At 41.1% G+C, this 22990-nt stretch overlaps 1 protein-coding gene across 1 annotated transcript in view; it reads left to right on the top strand.

Annotated features, from left to right (window-relative positions):
• Positions 1 to 1147: 1147 nt before the first annotated feature.
• The window catches only part of Atp10d (ATPase phospholipid transporting 10D (putative)), an 88312-nt gene continuing 66469 nt past the window's right edge, over positions 1148 to 22990 (top strand). Inside the window, exon 1 of the mRNA XM_041671464.1 lies at positions 1148 to 1364. The gene's annotated coding sequence lies outside the window, so the exon portion shown is untranslated. The remainder of the gene's footprint in view (positions 1365 to 22990) is intronic.

Genomic DNA, 22990 nt, shown 5'->3' with positions numbered 1-22990 from the left:
AAAAGACTTAGTAAAGCCAGGAGCTTCAGAAGCCCGGAGTTGACTAAATCCTGGAGATTTGCCCTTGCCTGCAGATGGAGGCTCCACAGGAAGCCACACCCAGACCTTCCTCTTTCCAGACTGGCACCTCCCAGGAGGGTGCAAAAACTCGTTTGGCTTCTCCATTTGGGATGGCTGTCGAGCCGCCCCAGCCAGCTCCCTTGCTTTGTCCTGGTGAGAGGCCCTAGCTTGATCAATTAGTTCTCTCGCTTTTGATGCGCCGTTCAAGAAGCACTTGAGGGACTGGAGCCAGACTCACATGGTTGCAGCAGAGCCGAGGAGTTCAATCCTCTTCTTACATTGTTACAGTGGAGTAACAATGAATTTGGGTTTTGTTTTGAGTTATTTTGAATATTCTGCTTCTTTAAATGACCTTTCACTCCCCTCCCTTCCCCTACACCTCCAAACCCACCCTTTTCAAGCTCATCTCCCAACTCAGCCAACTCTAACTTTTCGAATTCCCAGTCCAGTTTGTGCCTCCTACTTTTCCTAGAGTGGGACCTGCCCCGAGCATGGTCGACGAACCCTCTTGCCGTCTTGGGGCAAACATTTTGAGAGAACAGTTTGATGGGTTCTTATTTTTAATTGGAGACTAAAATTGAAGAAACGAAAAGCATAGGAAGAAGAAAAAAGAAGAATGTTTGATCTTAAAGCAGACAGACCCTGGCAGATATAAGACCATATTATCCTGAGTAGAGGAGTAGAAGGGAAAGAGAAAGAGAAAGAAGCCCAAATCAGAACTCTCTCTGTGTGTAATTTTTTTAATAAAATAATTGTTAGTCACACAACTTTAACACTACACTTTTACATTTTAATGTCTTTACCCTCCAAAACAGAACCGCTAGGTGTTTCAAGTTTCGGTAAATGAGAGCATTGTCCAACCCAAATCACAGTAATGTAAGAACTCGCCGGACAGCCTGCAAACTGCGGTGAGTGTGACCATCAGAGTGGGTCACTGGGACATCTGGGCGGGGTGCGGCCTCTGCTGGGTCAAACAGCTGGAGCCAGGAGCGCCACCGCTGCCAGGCCCCGCCCCTTACGTCACGGGGGCGGGACCGCGGGAGATTGGCGTTCCGCGGAAGCTCGGTCCGTCGGGAGCCCGGGAGGCCTGGAGGAGGCAGAGACTCCTGCTCCGCCGGCTCCTGGCGCCCGCGCTCCTCACGCGGAGTTGGGCAGCCGAGAAATCGGTTTTGTTCTGCTGCGCAAAGACGAATGGCTGGCTCGGGAGCATAAATCACCCCGCCCTTTGGATCCCAGCTCGGTTCCCTTCTGGCACCTTGGGATCCGTGGTGACCATGCTGTGATGAGCGCCCAGGGAGGGACAGGTAAGTGAGTCGCGGCTGAGCCGCCCCCGCCCGGCCTCTGCTCACTCTCAGCCCACCTGTGCCTCGGGCTAGTGACAGCCTTTCTGCCACTTCTGGTGCGGGACGGGACTTGAAAATGGAGAAGCGATCACACCATTTCAGTTATTTGATTTCTACCTCTTTTGTAAAAGATGAACTGCACGCACTTGCGCCTTCACACAGGCTTGCACAAACGTTTGTCTTTTTGTTTCGAAATCCAGTCGTTTAAAACAGTTTTGACTGTCTGCACGCCTCCCCCTGGTAAATGAAACTGTTGGTGCTTTCTTCCAGCGAATAAACCGCGGGTTGATCCCTAGGGAGGAAAAGGTATTTGTGTGTTTGTGTTGGAACTTGTTGTGAAACTGTTTTGAACGGAATGCTGAAAAAAAGGATGTCCGCATTCTTTCCTGCGTACTCCCACTTTGAAGAACTTGGTTGTTCTTGGGGGGAACGCTTTATCTGAAATCATAAAACTTGTTTTATTTCACCGCTTGTAAGTAGGGAAAGATGTGGGCTAGTCGATGCATTCCTCCAACCAGGGAAATCAGAAGGTCGATTTGGGACTATGTGCCTTTAGAATAAATATATTCAGAGTATGCTCATTAGGGTATTTAAAATAGGACTACTAAAATTCCTCTTGGCTTTGTTTCAAGACAGCTGTTGCAGTTGTTCACATGGAAGCAAAGTTGTTCACATGGCTCAAAGCAAACCTCTGTCTAACTCCAGCCGATCTTGAAAGATGTTCAAAGGAAGATAGGGGCTCCTTCTGGCCGGTGTTTCTGTATCCACGTTTAAAGTTTGCTAGGCCGTGCTTTAAAAAACAAAACAAAACAAAAAAGCCCTCTTGCTTTCTTCAGAGTGAAAATGAGGCTCATGAGCTTTGTTTCAGAATGGTTAGTTCAGTGGCCTGCATAAGCCCCAGCTGCAGTCCAGCCTCGAAGGTAATAAGGAATTCTTACAGATTTTTATTCTCATTCAGATGTATCTTATGGAGCGCTGTCCTAATAGCTTGTATGTATCAGAATGAGATCAAACTGTTGAAAGAAGTTAATAGAGAAAACAGTAGAACTTTTCAACCATCAATTTATTTAACCTAACGTGTGTGGTTGTGGGGAAGAATGGCAAATTCAGCAATCTGAAACAGGTTGTGGGGGAATGTTTGACCTTCCTGTAACAAAAAATGAATGTGTCTCATCCTTGGTGACCAACTAACTGATAGGATGTTATTTATTTTCAGTTAATGGAAGGAAAACGCTTAGGATTTGGCTATAACTTATTACAGGATTGATGACTCTATTGGGCAGCCTTAATTCTAGTATCAATTTTTAAAGAATTTAAAACAATGGTCACACATTAAAGCCTTCATTCCATGTTTGACCTACTGTTTAAGTAAGGTGGAAATCCCCTCCCATGACATTTTTTTAATACATTTTTTAAATACCACAAGCAACATCATGTGTGGGGGGGGCATGAAGAACGCATCAATGAGGACATCAGTGCTTAAGCAAGGAGAGCTTCCTACCTCGGGAACCTTGTGCTGGACACAGTCACCACACATGGTTAACAGACACAGTCCGGAGTAGCTTCCCTGGATCCCCACACACTCAGCACTCAGTCTAGCTCAGAAATGACGATGCTTAGCCTGTGTTGTATATAATAAGGGGGGTTGTGGGAACTCTGCAAGAGTGAGCTGAGATACCACCTACATGGTCTACATTGTCAGACAAATTGCTTTTATTAAGAGAGTGATTGTGTTTTTCCCGACAACTAAGATCTATTTACTAATCTGGAAAGTACAAATTAATGCCATGAAATCAAATCTGTGACATCATCACCTATAATCTCTCTAACATAAGAGCTACTGACATTTGGAATATTTCTCATTGATACATTAGTTTTTGTACATATTTTTTTTTAATTCTAGAAGTAAGATACCATTTCGCAACTGTTTACATTTTTCCCTGTTAAGGACATCCTTCCATATCACTTGTTTTGACTTGTTTTCCCCAGTTTGTGTAAAAACACGGAGATTTATCACTATGATGAAATTATTTTAAATTATTGGGATGTTTATACACATCCCCAAACTTAGAAATTCCAATTCTTTTCTTTATGAGCTGTCTATTTATGTCTACTTTCTTCAGATTTATTTATTTTATTATTTCATATGAATGAGTGTTTTACCTGTATGTAGACATGTGAACCATGTGCTTGTCTGGGGCCAGAAGAGGTCCTCAGATCCTCTGGGACTGGAGTTATAGTTGTGCACCACCATGTGGGTCCTAGGATTTGAACCCAGGTCCTCTATAAGAGCAAAAAACACTCTTAAACACTGAGCTAATTCTCCAGCCCTACATCTACTTTTCATTGAAGATCATTTTTATGGGTTTTAAATCTACCACTGTCTTATAGGTTGCTATAGCAAATTAGTATAAACTGTATAGTTTGTTTAAAGAACAGCACAGAGATTCACTTCTTAACATTCAAGAGACTCGGAGATCTGCGATCATGGTGCTAAAAAGGCATTTGTGTTGCAGGAGGCCGCTTGTTTGTTTTTGGCTGCCCAGACCCAAAATAAACACTCAGAAACTATATTATTTAAACCACTGCTTGGCCAATCACTTAAGTGTATTGCTAGCTAGCTCTTATATCTTTGGTTAACCCATTTCTATTAATCTCTGTATCACCATGTGGCTGTAACGTACCAGGTAAAGTTTCGTTTGGCATCCAACATCTGTGTCCAATGGGGCTACATGGCTTCTCCTTGACTCTAACTACTTTCTCATATATATATATTCCAGCCTGGCTATATTCTGTTAAGCCATTGGCCGAACGCAGCTTTATTCATGAGCCAATAAAAGCAACACATATACAAACGGACTTCCCACACCAGACTTGTTTCTCCTGAGCCAGACTGTGAGGGAGTATGGTAGTCCCAATGCCCAGTTGGACACATATGGGTTTGCCAGCTTCATTTGGTCCTGGTCGATATGAATGAGTCAAGGAAAGGGATGCGTGAATGAGATATTGGCATTGTACGGATATAGTAATGGTAATAGGCAGAAGACAGGCGAGCAGACAGTGCAGAACTCATAGGGCCACTCAGGAAAAGAGCAGTATGGCTCACAGTGAGTTGAGATACTCTTTTTTTGCCATACAACAAAAGTATATGATCTTTAAATTTTGAATTGGCTATTTTCATCACGTGTTAGAGCTTTCTTATTCACCCCCAATGTGGTACCTAGGACAAGGTCAAGTAAATAAACCAGAGAAGGTAAGGGGAGATTTTTGTCTGTCTTTTTTGTGGCTTGGTTGGTTTCTGGCTTATAGTGGGAGCATAGAGAAAAACCACTTTAATGAATGATTAAATGACCGTGGGCTAGACACAGTGGGGTATGTAGTCATCATTAGAAAAGCTTGGGGATAGATATTTCATTTGAGAGACTTGGAAAGCAAGGTTCAGAAAGGTTAGTGCTTGTAATAAGAGGCCAGTTGTGAAACTTTTGGCAGAGCTTGTGCTCCTTCATGCAGATGCATATGATGCTATTTGAACATAGCTGATTACAGTATCAGTACTGATTCAAGGTCGATGTGTTGACTCTCAGGACTCCATTTTATAATTCCATAAAGTTGACTGACCTTTTCTTCTAACATGTTTAGATACCCAATGCAGCTTTTCTTTTTCAGAGTTTCACCTTAGAATAAACTTTTCTTTTATCCACATCAGTTCCTAACATCACACTGTCTCTAGTATTTGGTAATGGGATGAGGACAACAGAAGTGGTCAGACTCTGAAATAAGTATTAGACATATGTAGACGCAAGTCCCAAATAAACACACAGACGCTTATATTAATTATAAACTGTTTGGCCTATTAGCTCAGGCTTATTACTAACTAGCTCTTAGAACTTACATGAACCCCCAATTCTTATCTATGTTTAGCATCATGGCTTGGTACTTTTTCTCAGTAAGGCATTCTCACTTTGTTTCCTCTGCATCTGGCTGCACCTCTGCTTTTCCCCTTCCCAGAATTCCCCTAGTCTGGTTGCCCCGCCAGTACTTCCTCCCTGGCTATTGGCCAATCAACATTTTTTTAAACCAATACAAGTGACAAATATTTACAGTGTATAAGAGCATTTTTCCACAGCAAACATATATAGCACATATAATAAAAGAGGGGGGCTGTAAAATAAACCACAGCTGGGAAAGACATGACTTTGTTCAATCACCAAAGAAGGCCTTTGATACTTCTAATTCTATGCCATCCAATTTATTGTTCTTATTGACTTCCTTTTTGCTGTGGTACTAAATTGACCCATTTATTGTAGACTAGGGATGGCAGCATTAGCGGTCTTTCAGTTCCTTTGGTTTCCTGGTGGCACATTTGACTGTGACATCAGAGGTGGTATGGTAGATTCGTGCCTCCCACCCATTGCTTTCACGTAGGAAGCACATTACCTGTGTTCCATCTCTTTATTTTGGCCTTGTAATAGTAGAAGCAACTACACTTGACCTGCTGTCTGGTTTTGATTTTCTTCATCATTTTTTGAAGGAGGCATGGCAGCAGGTTCCATATTTACCAATGATTCTGAACTTCTTGGTGCGTGTAACCTGTCACTGTGACCTAGACTCAGGCTCCAGAGCTTGCTGACTTCTGTTTCGTGCCATGTACAGTTAGGTCTGTCTGTTATTAGTGTTACATGCCAGACTTGTCATGCTTAGCTAATGGACCTCAGAGACAATTGGACTATGTATGTTGAGACAGCTTAAATAATTGGCATATATAATCCAATCTTCAACAACATTATGTCATGTATTGAAGTCAGTTTTAGTCACTGAGAAACAATGCTTATCCATGGAATATTTATAACAGACTTCAAGTCAGCCGATAACTTCCAAAACCAAATCATTAGGTCTTAGGAATTAAGGTTTTCATCCACTGTACTGAAATGTATAATTCAACCAAATCTATAGTTCAACCAAAGTTAAGTGAAGGAATGCCTGTCTTCTTCATTCATGTCCAGAAATGCTGTTTGCCTTAAGGGGTATGTTTCAAAATTTGAGTCTTGATGTGCTTATTTGATTCATATCTAATAAATATATACAATATGTATTTATATATAAAATAGGTAAATATGTAAATATATATAGGTAAGGCTAATAATTTGTGAAAGATCTTTAGAAAATATTTGGTGTTATATATTGTTATGACATCTAATTTTCAAGTGCTCATTGGTTTTTGGAGGCTTAATACTTTCATTTTTAGCTATGAAAAAAACTCATCTTCCTTATGTACTATATTTTTCTTTCATCATTCCTCAAATTATTTTCCTTTGCTCTAAATATTTTTATGTTTACTCATACAAAAATAATCAATATTTCTGGCATATAAGGAAGATATTTTGACTTGTTATTTTAAGAATAATATGCACAGGGATGGAAATGCATCGCTGCTTTAGAAACAACATTGGACAATGCTCTGTGAGGAAGATAGACATTCTAAGTAAGACTTTCCATAGTAGACTTGAATTGTCAGGTTCTAGTTTCCGGTGTAGTCCCTAGACCTGGGGCATTGGTATTGGTTGAGCTTGTTAGAAGTGCAGTTTCTTAGCCCCTACTGCAGACCTCCTGAGTTGGAAATAGGACAGTCTGTACCTGGCAGGGAAAAAGACAGAGCCAGTATTTTACTCAGTGCTTCCGGAGAGTCTGTTTTGGGATGAATCAGAGAACCAACTTAGTGAAGATCCTCAGGAGAGCAGGCCAGCATATTCCCTGGGCTTTGAGAACCAGGCAGGCCTGTCAGTCTCGGAGTTAGCGAAGCCTTCCTCTGGTCGGAGTGTGGATGTTGACAGTGTGTGTGAGTGTGAGGAGCGTTCAGGAACTCAGAGTGCACAAAAACTAGCAACTGCAGCTTCTTCCTTCAGGGTGTTTACAGCCTGAGACCTCTGGCCTACAGAGACCTCTTCCTGAGCCGACTTCACTCCTCCCACTGGGCTGAGATTCCAGGTGGCTGTGTAGTTGGTGCCACACCATCGGGATAGGCATGATCACCTGAGCCCAGCTTTTCTGTGTGCATGTCCATCCTTTCTTCATTCCCTCACTGCCCCTGGTTAGACCAAGTTGCCCAGCCCTTGCAGGTTGCAGCACCAATACCCTTGCGTTTCCTCTGAGCTGATTGAAAACATTACGAACTTAAGATCCCCAAATTTATAAAGCAATCAAAGCACAATGTCTAATTCTTAAAGATCACGAGGGCTAGTTTTATGCCATTTGTTTCCTGACAGCAGATTCCTGTTACAAATAGAAGTAAACTCAGTGTCATTGTGCTTGATAATAGGAAGTTCCTATTAAGTAGAATTTAGCATATAAGCTTCTCTATTGTAATCTGATATAAAACTGAGTGTTGACATAGACAGACTAGTAGGGGACCTGAGTATGAATGCTATCTTTTACTACCATGGCAGTGTGCTTGTTATACACTTTATGGAATTTTTTCTTAAAAAGGGAAAAGAAAAAAAAAAACTCAATCGGTTAGTAGTGGTGCACACCTTTAATACCAGCACTCAGGAGGCATAAGCAGGCAGATCTCTAAGTTCGAGTCCAGCCTGGTCTACCGGATGAGTACTAGGACAGCCAGAGATATACAGAGAAACTCTGTGTCAAAAAAACCAGAAAACAAAACAATAACAATAAAAATATCCCCTTCCAAAATAACCCAAAACTTAAAGTATTGCATCTACCCCCACCCCCAATCCCGTAGTTTAAATGTAGAAGCATTTTATTAACTTCTGGATGTGCAGTGCTTCATCATAAATAGGCTTCAAAATGACAAGAGACATTATACTTAGGATTAGAGTTAATTTTGGTCTTTAAAGATAAAAATGAAGGTCTATTTCATAATTCTGGAATAAACATGGTAAAAATTGGTTTTCATAAGGAAGACACTTAAAAATCAAACTCAGTTATAATACCTCAAAGTTAACCAGTCTTAACATTTTCAAAATATTTTATTATAGATCTTATATAATGTGTCAACTTCTGTGTGTTTTTTTCAGGTTCTTTTCCAAAATATATTCCTCATGTAAATATTTAAATCATAAATGCATAATTTGTGATATAGACTTTTATAAGAGATGAGCTCTAAGCAGATTAGTATGATGCTAATAGAACCTTTTAGGATGGAATTCAGTGAGATGGGTCCCATAAATGAGCTCCAGCTTCAAATGAGTTCATGTCTAAATAAAGCTCATTTTGTTGTGCGTATTCGCATAAACTTCCAGCAGTTGTAGTAAGCCTCTTATCCAAGATGACTTAAATAATCAATGGCATTACTCATAAAGAAAGTCATACCTAGGAATAATAAGAGTTCACTTAGATATACGGCTGCTGGGGTGTGACCGGATGTGAGCAGCTGCTTACTTGCTTTGTAGCGCTGGGTAAAGTGAGTCTCTCTGAACCTCATCTTTCTCAACTTTAAGATGAAATATTTTGTTGGATATTTAAAGTTATTTTCACCTTTAAGTATTGAGTTTTTGAGTTTCCAAGCCATGTCATCTTAAAAAAAAGTTTTATTTATTTTATGTGCATGTGTGTATGTGTGTGTGCTTGCGTGCATGTGAGTTTATGTGCATCACGTGCCTGCAGACTCCTGTGGAGGATAGAAGAGGGTGCTGGATCCCTGGAACTGGAGTTACAGGGGTGCTGAGTGCCAGATGAGGGCAATAGTTCTGGAAATACAACCCAGGTTCTCTTCAAGAGCAGTCAGTGCTCTTAACTATTGAGCCATCTCTCCAGCCCTAAGCCTTATGGTCTTTAAAATGCTTTTCCTGAATAGCAGACATGTCAATCTTTAACAATTAATAAACACTCCTGTTATAGTATAACTAGCATATACTGGTCTTCTATATTCAGATACCTTGCATTCTTATGAACTCCTAAGAACAAACCTACATGTAGGTAATATTATTGCCTTTTATCTTTTATAGAGAAACCGAGGGTTCTAAGAAATTCTGCTGGCGCTGGGTGACGGAGTTTGAGTTTAAACAATCAGTTGTAAGTGATTAAAAAAAAGAATCTATCCTTTCCATCCTGTCACTTTTCCCTCTGTTAAACAGAAGAATGGCTTGCTTTAATCCTGCATTTCTCAGCAGCATTCTTGATCTAGGGTCTCACGGGGAACCATTTTGGCTGCTGTAGGATATTTAACAGCCTCCCTCGTCCATCATATCCATGACAAAAAGTGTCTCTAGATATTGCCTACCTGGCCCCATTTCCACAATCAGTGGTCTAAAGCTGAACAGAACTGCCTACTCTGGCAAAGGCGAGATGGCTTTAAGCCAATTTGAGGATAAAGACCAAATTGACCAAACAGATATCTGGCAAAGGACCTGCTCATTCATTCAGTGCTTGTCATAATTGATCAGCATTCATCCTCTTAAAGTTTGTTTTGTTTGGAGAGAACTATTGCTAAGATGCATGATATAACCCCTAGAACCTGACAGATAGTAGTTAATGCATTTAAAAATAGTCCTTGGGTCCTTGCTCTGTGCAGGCATTGCTCCGCTACCGTTAGAACAGTAAATGAGATGGCCACATAGGGATGTTGATTTAAACAACCTTAGCTCGTTGCTCTTAATCTTCCTAATACTAATTTCAAGACTGTCTTTGCAACCACAGTCCAGGGTGTTTACCACAGTTTACGCTTGTACACACACACACACACACACACACACACACACACACACACACTTGTCACATGAAACAGGAGTTTGCTCCCCCTTTAGTGTGCACGAGGAAAGAAAGACCAGCAGGAGACTTTCATTCTGCCAGTTTAACAAGATCCTTTGGTTCTAGTGTTCAGAGTGAACACTTCTCTGTGTGTTTGCTTCCTTTCAGAACTTGTTTATTTATTTATTGCTTGGTGTTTTAATGTTCTGTTTTGCTCCGAAACCTGCCTGGCCTGTTTGTCTCATGGCAGCTACTCTCTGAGGTTTTGGTTAATGAGGGAACCTCATGGGGCTCATGGCTGCTGGTCCCTTTTTTAAACTGTGTACTCCTGCAGGCTAAAAATCACGGAGTTGGTGCAGGACATTGGCTTCAGTGCTGGGAAGTCCCATGCGAGTTTTTCAGTACCATTTACTAACTGGTGAGGACAGGAGGTATCTGAACAGCAGGCAATGATTGTATGAAGTCAAGCCAGCCTTGTTAGTTTTGATCTTCGCTTCGGTCTTACACTTCTTGAAGGCCGTAGAAGTCATGATTTACTTATATTTACTAACCTCTGTTTTGGAGTTAGAAGAGTGTCCTCTTTATAACAGCAGCCCTTTGGTGGAGGTGGGATGGGGGAAGGCTAGGAAACCATGAGTGCACATTCATAGAGGTGGTGAATGCAGGACGACCCAGACACAGTTCTGAAAGGCCCCGCCAGTACCTGAGCTCCCAGCACACTGGTGCTGAACTCCCAGAGAAGAAAATGTACCGGGTGCCTTGTGAAATGCAGGAGCATGGAGTACGCGTTGCCTGGTGATTTCCATCCCAGGAGGAACTAATTTTTGCTTTCTGTGATGTCTTAAGTGTCCTGACAATATAGACTGCTCAGCAGAATATCTTCCCCGCGAGCCGTAGAACAATGAGGCTTAAATACTTCAGCTATTTTAAAAACTAGGTTCTACTTGTTTCATTTCATTTGCCATCCTGTTGCGTTTCATGATGAATGTCTACTTTGTGATTACCTGCTGGAGTTCTTAGTGCAAATTCTTATGAACTCTAGGCCGTGCAACAAAAGCTGTAGGGCGATACCAGGATACGCTGACGCCAATGACTCCAGTCTAGGGCCGAGGGGACGAAGGCAGCTCAGGGGGACTGTGGTTGCACTGTATATAGGAGGGGTGCCATTCACTCATCCATTCCTTAGTTCAGCCCACAAATATCACGGAAGCTCTCTACTCTATCCTGTTCTGGGCTAAAGCTGTATTCATGAATGAAAAAAAAAAAAACAGCAATTTCTACTCTGATGGGGGAGGGAAACTGACAAAAGCTAAAATACCAAGAGAATTGTCTGTTTGTAGAAAATGACAGGAAAGTTCAATGAAAAGTAAAGCACAGAATGGGCTTCATATGAGGAAGATGATGCACAGACCTATGTTCTTGCTGCAATTAACATGGGGGCATTAGAGTTTTCCACTGAGGAAATAGCCATATCTAACTCTGGTTATAGCAGAGCCAGGGTCATGGAGATGTCCCTGGGGAAGTGGGGTGGGGCTGGGAGGTAGGGGTGGAGCTGGAGGGTAGGTACTGTAGGAGACAGTGAGGTGTGACGAGTTCCAGATTATCTTCAAGCTAACAGAATTGGCTGACCAAGTGAATGTGGGATATGAGGGAAAAGCCATGTACTCAAGGAGAGCACAGAGGCTCTGATCTGTGCATCAGAAGGGTGTTGCAGCCACCGTCTGGCTAAAGCGATCTGTGGTGGAGGCTGGTCTGAACACAGTATAATTAACTAGCTTAGTCTGCCATGTGTCTGTCTGGAGATGGGCTGCCTTTTCAGCAGCGCAGTGCGGGAGTTGGAGTTTTAGGAAGGAGGTGTGATTGAGAAGGTTGTCTGGGGGACCTTGTGAAAGCCCCTGCATGACGACTTTGCTTTCCTTGATAAAAGAAATACGACCAGGCACAGAAAGGATATTGGAGATATTAGATATCCGTGGAGGAAGAAAAAAGAGGCGTGAGTTACTAGACTGGATTCTCTAATTGCAGCTGTGCCGCTTTGTGGTCTGTGGCTGCAAGTTTCAATCGACTAATCTGGGATGGTCCCTTCCTTTCAGACCATGGGCACCGAGACAAAATGCATACAGCTTCGCTGTCACTGCTTAGGACATAAGCAGAGCATGGGTTTTTCCAAGAAGGAAGCGAGAATAGCAGTAACAGGTGTAAAGAATATAAGCGAGAGGGGTAGGTGTTGGTCATAGTATTTAAACCTGTCAAGGAGGAAAGAAAACCGTGTGAGAATGACGGGCAGGAGAATGGTACTTGACCTGATAGTGCTGGACGGAGCACTAGGTAACGGAGTCTTGTATAAAGTAACATTTGTGTAAAGGTAAATTATATTTCTATATTTTGGATCCTATTTCAAGTACCTGTGAAAAATTTTCTATTGACCACGTCTAATGTTTCTGAAATTAGCAAATACAAATGTGTAGGTAAATATTTCATCATAGATCATGGCAAGTATTGAACAGAGTAAGTATTGTTGTGATTTTATGTTTATAATATTAATAGGTAACATATTAATATCTTGTGTTTATGATATTAATATTCCATATATTATCTTATTAACAGTGAAAAGCCAGATCTCAAAAGCATACTGTTCTATTATTTTATACCATAGTATTTTAGAATTATGTAGGATTTCCAAAAGCAAAACATAGTATTAAAAATAATTATTTTCAATGTTTAAGTATATGTTTATTCGGTTTTCAAAATTGATTAAGGAACTAGAAAGTAATTTGGATGAGACTTTAAATAATACAAGGATATGTCTATATACCTGCAATGTTCCCTTGCTTCTCTCCCAACTAACTTATGCCTAGTATCCACCGAGGAGACTCATTTATCCATGTGATCTCTTCAAGAAAATAAGAGACCTATTAAAGAAGAGAAGCCCTGAAGCTTTCTGTATCTGAATGGACCATCTAAAACCATTTGCCCATCTGTCCATCAGTCCATCCATCCATCCATCTATCCGCCCAGCCATCCATCTATCCCTTCATCCATCCATCCATTCCTCCCTTCATCCATCCATCCACCCATCCTTCCCCCATTCCTTCTATCTCTCCAATAAATGTATCTGCTAATATATACTAATATTTCCCAACACGCGGTGGTCCAATTGTAATTTTTTTTGTCTGTGAGTTGATACCAAAACAATGCAGATTTGGTAGAAACAGTAATGTACTTCAGATTTTGAAATTTTTTTTTTCCCTAGACAAATGCATGATATGATTCTCTCTCTCTTGGTGCTGAGCAACAGAAATGAGCATTGCTCCTGCTCAGCCATACAGTCTCTTTGAGAAAGAACTGCTCTTTCACAGGGTACTGCTGTGTTGGCAGCGGTCTGTGCAAACAGGTATTCGGTGAATTACAGAGATAGGCCACACTGTTTTGAGGAACAGATGCGTTAGAGGATTCTGCCCAATTTTAGGCTAGTGTAAACTTTCTGAACACATTGAAAGTGGACTAAGTCATGGTTCTAGTAGCTTTGCGGTATTATATTGGACTCACAACATTTAAACTATGCCATGATTTTACCAGACCATAACCCTATCCTAAATAGAGGAATATCTATGCACAAAATATTGAGCTGGATATAGCTCAGTGGTAGAATACTTGTCCAGTATGTGTGAGACCATGACTATAAAACTCAGCATCTCACACTCACAGATAAATGCATATACATTTATTATATACATGAGTTTACATATATTTGCATGTATTAATGTGGCATAACATAGATATGTGTCCATGGATATATACACATATAAATATATATTCTATATATAAAAATTTATTTTCACATTAAAGAATTGAAGAAACTTTCTATTGAATGTGCTTGGAAATAAAAAAAAATCAATTCTTTTTCTAGTACAAAACGATACATCTTCATGGGCACCTCAGTCATATATTATTCCTCTGCTGTTTTTAACCTCAAAATAAAGCCTAATCTGGCCCTTCATCAGGAAGGATATATAAATGTGAGAGTCATCTTCATGATGTTGTCTATGTCTGTGTGTCGGGGTTGAGAACCTCCCTTAGCCTCCATGAGAGGCTGCTCTTCAGATGTGGGACCTGAACTTCTTCTGTCTTTTCCTAAGCATCACCTGTGGTGTCTGGCACGTGGTGGGTTATCAGGCCGTGTTTGCTGAATGACTTGGGAATGGAATGAGGTTAGTTTTAAGCATCGTTTCTAACAAGGTATAAGGGCAAGGCACCTGATTTGACTTTACCTTTCCCTTTTTAGGGACCATAAAAATAACAAAACTATCATAAACATTTCCCTCTTAGAGGTCTAGTGAAAGTATGACTAAGTTTTTATAACCTTACCTAACACCCGGTCTGTGATAGTTATCACTCGTTATCAAAAGTAATTACTTTATAGCACTGTTTTGAGTGAGGCAGTAGCCTTGCCTGGCCTCATGTATATGCCTAAAATGTAGGATATGTATGCCTAGATAGGATTTAGTTCAAAAAGTTCAGTACGAAGAAATATTACATAGCATTCGAAAGTCCAGGTTTATTTCATTCAAGAGATCCCACTTACCCAGTGTGGAAAATGGATAATATAGCTTCCTTATCCAAGAGCCACCACTCTTGTGATAGAAGCTGGCTCTTTCCATCGCAAAGCCCTACATTTAGATACACCCAGACACTTTCTATGCTAATTTTTTTTGCCTAAAGAATACGTGAGAATCTGTTTTCGTAGGTAACAGGATAATCACTGCTAAGGGAACCGTGCCAATATCAGATCTGATAGAGCAAAGAAGCCCACACAGAAATCAAGCAATCTCACTGTCATTCCCCACAACACGTAGGATAAAGAATCAGTCTCCCCAAGAGCTAAGCCTCTTGTAGAGAGTGTGAGAAAACTGGGTGCTAGATAGCATAAATGGGAGCAAGCTCAAGTTTTCCAAGGATGCCCTGTGCTTCGGGCGTGCATGTCTCTGATATACAGCCAATGAGACTTTCCTGAGATGAGTTTTCTATGAGAGAATTCCTGTCTCATATTTGCTATAAATTTCTCAATACTCACTATTAACGCTGATAGATAAACAGGATTTAGAGCATGGAAAAACTTTGATATTTTGTTAGTGTTTTCTTCTGTCAGTTGTAGAAAGGACGGTATAATTCTCTCAAGGTGGAGATCCATCGTTCTTCCTTGTTAAGCTTTTGGGAATGGTGGTTGAAAGGGGTTGTAATAGTATTAAAGTCTAAAGAATTAATCATTAAGACCTACTAACCTGAAGGCGGTGGTCAGGGTGTGGTGGTGGTTGTGTAAACTTGACCTTCCTAAGCTTTTGGTTCATTTCCACCTTCACCCATGAGGATCTGTTTGTATCAACTGTCAAGCTTTTGGTATATTGCCTTGGTCTTCACATTAAAATGAAACGGGCTTCCCAACAATGTGTGATATAGCATGCTTCGCACCACCTGAAAACTTGTTAAATATGCTTGTTTTGCGGCTCCATCCCAGACCTGCTGGGTCAGAAGCCAAAGGGTCGAGGTTCAAGAGATTCGGATGCTTGCGGAGAAAGACTATCTTGAAGTGACTGTATGTGAACCCGTGTTTGTCTTTTAGACAGATGACCTCATGTGTGTAATTGAAGTTTGTCGCTGCTGGTGACCTCTGAAACTTTCAAGTGCTAACTGGACCCAAGAGAATTCATTATCCTGTATTTACCTTTTGATAATCTTTCCTGCTTCCAGCTTGCCAAATTAAGTATTCATCAAGGGAAGTGGAGTTTTGAGAACTTAGTGTGTTTTTAAGTGATTTGTGTATAGTAAGTGACTTTAATGAGCACTGTATGCAGTATAGTTTAGTAGTAAAAGATTGTGTGCGTGTGTATTCTAGGAAACAAATGCCTCAGAAAATTAGCTCAGGACAGGGGAGTATCTAAATCATGAACATTGTTTGTTTCCAACAGATCATCTTTGATCTTGAAGTGCTCACTTCTTTGTATGGTTTAAAAATATGCTTTTCTTAAGTTTTTACTTTTCCTTCCTTCCTTCCTTCCTTCCTTCCTCCCTTTCTTCTTCTTCTTCTCCTTCTTCTTCTTCTTCTTTATGTTTTTATTTTTTATCAAGACAGTGTTTCTCTGTAGTTTTGGAGCCTGTCCCGGAATTCGCTCTGTAGACTAGGCTAGCCTAGAACTCACAGAGATCCACCTGTCTCTGCCTCCCAAATACTGGAATTAAAGACGCCACAAAAATCTTTTATTGTTTGAGGATTTCATACATCTTTATAATGTGTTTTGATGAAATCTGCCCCCCATCCCTCCACCTGTATAAATTTTAAGTGTACAAAACTATACTATGTATTATTTGTAGATAAATAAATATGCAAACCTGTATTTAAAATGTATGAGAATGATACAGACTAACTTCAGAATAGCGATACTTCTAAGGTAGTAAGGAAAGTTGGTCAAAGACTCAAGAGGTAGTGATCCAACTATATCTATGATATTTTCTGTTATTTTTTAACTTTCTTTTTTATTTCTTTTTTCTGTCTTTAACATCATGCATCTCCATCCCATTCATTCCCCCATCCCTTTGTATCTACTATCTGTCCCTGCAACCCTCCCCCAATAAAATAAAATAAATTTGAAGCAAAAAAAAAATTTAAAAAACCAATTTTGTCATGGAAGCTGCAGTGTGACACAGTCAGTCACGCAGTAAGCCCTTTTATCATATATCTTTACTTGCAAGTGTTCATTGCAGAGAGTCACTGGTCTGGTTTGAGGTTTCTGTTTTCTCCTATGCTATGGATGCTGGCCCCTCACTGGAACCCCTCTTAGTTATCCTTGTTGTCCTGTGTCATGGAAATACTGGAGCATTGCGTCTGCAGGACTGGTCCCTTCCTGTGCTTCAGCAGATACAGATGGGATGGATGCTGGGGTGGGCCAGCTCATAACCCTGGTTCTGGGCCTGGGTATTGCCGGGTTGTCAGCCTGCCAGCTCTCCCTTGTCCTCACTAGTAGGGCGAGCTCTCCTGCATTGCCCTGGCTAGTTCACCCCTTGCAGTGATGAGCAAGGGGTGAGGCCAGCTCTCCTGCTTTCTCGTGTCCTCCGTGTCAGTTCTCCCACACCAGCGCCTCCAGGGGCAGCTCTGCTGTGTTGCCCAGGCAAGGCTAGACCTGTTCTCCGCAGTGCTGCAGCTGATGGGAAACAGCCCTCCTGCTCTTCTGACCTCAGTTCCAGCCCTTCCACCTGACTTGGGGGTTAATGAGGTTGGGGATGGAGCAGGCATCTCTCGTTGGCCATGCTGCCAAAAGATATTTTTCTTAATCCTCAAGTCAGAGTGCCTACCACTGGCCGAGAATGAGGTGACCTATACTGTAGGAACTTGGGGTTGTTTGAGAAAACAGTGATAAAGCAGTGTGACTGGGAAAAATACGGCTACATCTTGGGCACTAGGAATGGTCTTGAAAAATACCTTCAAAGGGTTCAACAGTAAGTTGTACTATCGAGCTTCTGTCTCCTGGTGTTGTACTTGCTCCTGGGAGTAGCTGAGAGAGAAGAGAGGGAGGGAGTTGCTATCCTTAGCTGTTTAGGTGCTTAGAAAGCACTCTAGGTAACCTAGGAGCAAAGTCACCAAAAGGTGAATGCAACCAGTGCTTGAGCACGAGTTAGAGTTTAAAAAATTAAACGCAGATGAGTATCAGGGGTATGGTTGTTACTATCATACATGCATACAGACTCTCAACTAATACAGCAATGATTAACCTTTACCTAGTACTTGCAATATTATTCTGAGGAGCTGCAGTATTCATTTGATGCCCTCAGCCCTTTGAGTGGAGTTAACTGCTAAGGGAGCTACCAGGAGTGGATGTTGGTTGCTGGACTCACTGTTCTTAATCACTGCTACACTCTTCACCGATCTTACAGACACTAGAGCAGAGAAACCTGTGCTTTTCTGAAAGAGTTGCTCAGACCTGGAGGAGCGGGCTGCTTCTGTCATTGGTGTCTTGATGCAATCATAAGCCAACACTGATGACCTCTTCTTCCCCAGCTTAGATTTTCACCCCTGCTTCTAAGAGCAAGACAGCGGTGCTGAATTTGTATTTCCTTTTCCAATATAACCACTTTTCTCTAAAAGTGCAATGATCAACAGATTTTTGTTGATCATCTAGCTTGAGCCAAGTCCTAAAACGACGCATGGAGAGCAATTGCCTAAGTTCCCTAGTGAAAAAGGAAGGCACTTGCAACACATTGCCAAGTCCAATGACTGAGCCATGCTTAGGGTTGAACATGGGAGCAGAATAGGGAATGGCCTGCCCTTCTGCCTGTGTGAACGCCTCCCAGTCTCTCTCCTTCCACAGTCAAGCTAACCACAGGCCAGCAGTTCAGTGGTGGCTAGTGCGGTGGGTGAGTATTTCGCTCTAGGAAGAGAGAACAGCACTGCAGAAGTACAGCGGTTATTCTAGGTTCTCAGCCTTACTGATAATAAGCCATCAGGGTGCTAATAAAATTACACATGCATGGGCTCCACTGTAGGTCCCCAGGACCAGAGTCTCCTGGGACATCCTTATCACAGGAGCTTGGGAAACAGAACAAAGCAAATGCAGTCGGTTCACAAACATGGTTGTCATGAGCTTAGGAGAGAATGTTTGGCGAAGAGTTTGGGTGGTATAGAGAGAATTTCTTGTCACACTTGTCTTTTGTGACAGTGGTGTGAATGGTCGGTGTTGGCTCCTTCCCAGGTATTACAAGCACGTTGAACAGAGTGTTTACTTAGACTCAAGCAATTCAGTTTATACCTTCGGGGAAACACTAACAGTTTGTACCTCATCTCAGCATACAGGTCCCAGTCTCTGCATGGAGATGGCCTAAGAGATGGCAGACGATGAAAGTATGGGTGCGAAGGAATAATTTTCATCTACCGTGTGTCCTGTGATCTCTATTGCATCTATTTTCTCCCTAACACACTGAGGTTCAGAGACTGCTTGTGTCGGTCAAATGGGTGACAAGCGCTGTGGCCACTGTGTGAGCCTGCGTCAACACAGCAGGGGGATTTTGATGGGTAAAGATGTGGCGAGGATGATCAAACACGGGAAATATAAAGTTGGTTTCATAAAAGTCTGTAGTAGGAGGCTGTCAGGAGGCAAGGGATAGGGAAGAGGAAGAAACAGGTAGAGATTGGTGAAGAGATGCCAGGTTAAAGTTAGATATGAGAATCAGTTCTGGTGTTCTGTTGTGCAGCGAGGTAAATATGGTTACCATATTATATTGACTGCTTCAAAATAACTGAAAGAAGGAACTTTGAATGTTCTTATCACAAACAAATGATATGTACATGGGGTGCTAGATATGTTAATTAGCCAGATTTAATCATTGTACAACATAAACATATATTAAAATACTGTATCATGCTCTGTAAATACATATAACCATTATATGTCAATTAAAGGAGAAATTATTTTAAATGGTGAGCAAACTGCTTACTGCAACTCTAGCTAAGGTGGATGAGCTATGGAGTGGTGTGCTGGAGTTGGACCGTAATGAAAAATTTCTGACAAAAATGTATGCCAGTATTCTGTTGCTTTTTCTTTTAGGAGAAGCCAATTCTTTATGTTTTATTTCTGTTCTAAAATGCTGATCCCCTGTGTTCTTAAAAGGAAATGAAAACAAGGTGCCTCTTGGCACAGAACTGAGTAGAAAGTTGCCCAAGTAGACGCTGCTGATTGGTGCCTGCTAGATCAGGCTCTTTGGACCACAGCTTGCAATTCCGTGGACGGTTATGTAAACGCGTATGTGGGTGGCAAGCACCAGACTGGTAATAACAAATACATGTGAACATGAGTGATCAAAAGTTGCATGAAATGTGTGATAAACCTGAGGTATTTCTGGTGGTGCTTGCCTGAGTCCTGTCTCAGTTTCGCTGTAAGCCTTGGTTCTGAAGGCACAATAATGCCTGTGGCAGCGGGTATGTCATCATGTCACCCAGGACCAAAAGTGCTACCTAAAACACCTGGGTTCAGACTTGGGCTATGTTATGCAGTGTCTTTATTTAGTGTTTAAATAAGAGCTTTTTGCTTGTATAGAAACATAAGGTTTAATTGTGGAAAACAAAACTTATGATGCTTTTCTACCGTTATTTCCTAGCATGTATCAAATTAGTACATCTTTGGATTATATTGTGTTTGGATATTTGATTTTAAGAATTGCTGTGCTAATTGTCAACTTGTATTTCAAAACAAATAAAATCATTAAATAGATTCTAAGTTTTGGGATTAAGGCAAAATTTCTAGCAATTTCTTAAATAATTTCTTTTTATTTTTGAGATTATAATATAATTACATCATTTTCCTTTCCTTTTCCTCACTTCAAACACTCAAATATATCCCTCCTTGCTCCCTTTCAAATTCATGACCTCTTTTTTAAAAATTAATTTTCAACAATGTCTAAAGTGTTCTTAATGTCATTTTGTATCATGCACTTATGAAAAGTAGTGTCCTTGGCACTGACAGTGGAAGATGCTCTATGACATGCAGTATCAAATATTCAACCCAGATTTAATTCCTTACATAAAAATAAGCAGATGCACCCATCTTATTAGTATACAAATTGGCTGTTTTAAGAGAATTTCTTAGCATCTGTTACCCATAAATGTTTGATTTGCATACCTGTTTTACGTACTTGAGGGAGAAAGATTCATGACTGGGAAGCTTAAGAAAGTCTGCTTTAGATTAAGTGATCCCCAAAAGCTAGACATTAAAATATCACAAGCCTTGGTGATCTTTGATGAGGCATGACTTAATGGAACTTGGATGAATGTTTATGGGAAACAGTGCTAACATGAGACTCTTTTCTAGGCGACGACATACATTTCATCTGGCCGAATTAGAAAGTTTAAAAGGCTCTGTCCTCCTGGTTGTTGTGGTAAAGTGCTGTGTGCACCTGGCCCGCCAGTCCTCCTGGCGTCTTTAGCATGCTTCTACAGTAAGAGTCCAGTGTGTGCATCTATCATGCTGGGAATGTGGATGTACCCACTCCCGAAGTTCAGTATGAGGCTGGTGGCTGCCAGAGAATGCATTGCAACACTTTAGCAAGCGTGGAAACCAATACTATTGTGATGTAAGAAGGAGACAGAGCAGGAAGTGTCCGTCTGCAGAGCCAGCAGCAAGGGCGCCAACTGTGTGTAGAACCTTTGTTTGCAACTGTATGTGAATATATGCAAGGTTGCATCTCAGAGAATGTATTTTCTAAAGTTGGTAGGGAATTCGTTTTGAAAGCCACTGAACCAGAATAAACTTGATACATTCTCCGTCATTCTGTCTGCATTAGCTACTTTGACATCACTGGGACCAAAATACCTGACAGGAACCACCTATGGGAGGGAAGATTTATTCTCACGGTCTCAGTCTTAGGTCATCATGGCAGGAGAAGAAAGGGCAGGGGCATCTTAATTCATGATGGGACCATGTGTGGCAGGAGCTATTCACATGGCCACTGGGTGGAAGGCAGGGGCAACAGAAACTGGGGCAAGGATAGTAAGTTACAGCTAGTGACTTCACCCCCTAAAGCTTCCTTAATCCCCCAAATAGCTCCACCAGCTGAGGATAAGGGCTCCAAATGAGTGGAGACATTTTCCATTCACACTACAAAGCTGCCCAGCTGAAAGGGATCAGTTTTAAGGTGGAAATTCAAAACATTCCTCCTGGTCTGCTAGTTACCTCCGAAGGTTTGCTTTTTCTCCTCGGTCTCCTAAAAACACAACTTCCTCTCTTGTGCTTAAGTTCTCAGATCCAACTGGCACTTACTTTTTAAAAAATAATACTGGAGTTGGTGCGCTCCTGTTAGCTCACTCCCATTAGCTCAGATAAGCTGTTTCAGTGGGTGTCTCCATCATGGTCTTGATCTCTTTGCTCATATTCTCACTCATCCCTCTCTTCAACTGGACTTTGGGAGCTCAACCTAGTGCTCCACTGTGGATCTCTGCCTCTGTTTCCATCAGTTGCTAGTTGGGGGTGGTATGACGGGGTAGGTGGAGGGAATGGGAGCAGGGAGGGAGTGGGAACTGGGATTGGTATGTAAAATAAAAAAGATAGTTTGTTTTCTTTTTAAAAAAATAAATTAAAAAAGATGTATAACATCAAAAAATAAAAAATAATACTGGTTGACATTAATTCTATATTCTAGCCTCTGATGAGTTGTGCTCTAGTGTGTGCACACACACACACACACACACACACATGTTAGACTGATAGCTTACATAACTTAATATCACAGAACATTAAAAAGCAAGAAAAAGTCAGACCCTCAATCAATAGACAGAAAAACAGTGATTAATATCAGGGTGACAATTAATAAAATAGAAATGAAGAAAATAATATAAGGCGATCAATGAAACAAAGAGTTGGTTTTTTTGAAATATAAATTTGATCAACAATTTTAGCCAAACTCATGAAGAGAGAAAGAGAAAACAAATTAAGAGAATTAGAGACAAGAAGGTATCTGTTGCAATAGACACCAAGAAATTCAGAAAAACCTTAGGACATAAACTAAGAACATATTCCACTATATTGGAAAAATCTGAAAGAAATGAATGGATGTCTCAAAATATATAACCTATCAAATTAAACTAAGATGACACAAGCACCTACATAGACCTATAATACGACGTGAGATTCAGGGAGCAATGAATCAATGAATGAATGCATCTCCCAGCTGAAAATTTTGTTCAGGTTCAGTTATGAAGAATAAAGTATAATGGAATGATGGCTTTGTGGCAAAGTGTACTAATTGCTCTTCCAAAAGATTTAATTCAATTTTCAGCATCCATATCGGATAGCTTAAAACCTCCTGTAAGTCTAGCTCCGGGAAATGCAATGCTCCTGACC

This window comes from Microtus oregoni, unplaced genomic scaffold, assembly GCF_018167655.1.
Source record: "Microtus oregoni isolate MIOR12 unplaced genomic scaffold, Mior012 000021F_ref0000039, whole genome shotgun sequence".
Classification (NCBI taxonomy): Eukaryota; Metazoa; Chordata; class Mammalia; order Rodentia; family Cricetidae; genus Microtus; species Microtus oregoni.
Note: the sequence above shows the minus strand (reverse complement) of the source record. Positions and strands in the feature narration are given on the sequence as shown.